The sequence below is a fragment of the Capra hircus genome (assembly GCF_001704415.2).
Source record: "Capra hircus breed San Clemente chromosome X unlocalized genomic scaffold, ASM170441v1, whole genome shotgun sequence".
NCBI lineage: Eukaryota > Metazoa > Chordata > Mammalia > Artiodactyla > Bovidae > Capra > Capra hircus.
This window is the reverse complement of record NW_017189517.1, coordinates 46,222,533-46,223,776: the sequence shown is the minus strand read 5'-3', so window position 1 is coordinate 46,223,776 and position 1,244 is coordinate 46,222,533. Positions and strand designations below refer to the sequence as shown.

Genomic DNA, 1,244 nt, shown 5'->3' with positions numbered 1-1,244 from the left:
TATTGAGGAATGTAGAGATAGTGGTCATGATACTTACATCATAACACAATCTGTGCATTCAGAGAGAGGACCCCATAATGAATTAGTCTGATTTAGTCATAATATTCATCAAAGTTACCAATTAATATAATTTATGTTGTCCATGTCTCTTTTTAAAAAATTTCCTATGTGTCTGATTATCTTCAATTGTTTTACCAGTTATCGCCCTTAAAAAACTGTTTGTGGACTTTGGGTCCAGTGTCTTAGCAAGGTAGCAGTGGCAGCAGCACTCTCTAAGCTTCACTATGCCACTCAAGGATGACAAGGAGAATAAAGATGCCAGAAAGCTAGCTAAGAAAGACAAAGACCCAGGGAACAAACTTGGCAAGGCCAAAAAGAAGAGGCGGTCCAAAGGCAAATTTTGGGATAAGCTCCAAAACCTCAATTTGTTTGACAGAGCAACGTATGACAAAGTCTATAAGGAAGTTCCCAGATGCAAGCTTAAAACTGCAGCTGTGGTCTCTGAGAAACAAGATTTGTAGTTCCATGTCCAGGGCAGCCCTTCCGGAGCTCCTTAGTAAAGGACTTTTAAAACTGGTTTCAAAGCACAGAGTTCAAACTAACTTACACCAGAAACACCAAGAGTGGAGATGCCTCGACTGCTGGTGAAGATGTATGAACAGGTCCCACCAACTATACATTTTGAAAAATAAAACTTTATTAAATCAAAAACAATTGTTTGTGGAGATTCCCCAAGGCTTGTAATAAGCATACTTTCCTTCTTCTGGCTGTGTTTTGGGGACTCTATGAGTTGGGGATTGCATCAAGCCAAATTCTTTGACTATCTATGCTATATATTCCTAGGGTACAAATGGTACAGATCTTCTCAGGAGTATTTTATCCCCCTTCCTTTCCCTTCTTTTGCTCTGTTTAGATTGGAGGATCAGGATGTGACCAATTAGTTCTGATTTATCCTAATCTTGATAGTGTGTACCCCTTGGGGATCCGGCTTAATGTAGGTACATGTATCGTGTAGAAGTCTCTACATTGAATGTGCTCTGTGCCTTGAATTCTATCACCATTACCCCTCCAATGTCTTCAAGGCAAAAGCAACTTTGACACTCAAATAATCTGCTAGCCTCTTTGGTCAAAGTGTTAGTCTCTCAGTCATGTCCAACTCTTTTGTGATCCCATGGGCTATAACCCACCAGGCTCCTCTGTCCATAGAATTCTCCAGGCAAAAACACTGGAGTGGTTTGCCATTT

At 40.4% G+C, this 1,244-nt stretch overlaps 1 pseudogene; it reads left to right on the top strand.

Annotated features, from left to right (window-relative positions):
• Positions 1-284: 284 nt before the first annotated feature.
• LOC102190942 lies at positions 285-658 on the top strand (annotated as a pseudogene).
• Positions 659-1,244: the final 586 nt, after the last annotated feature.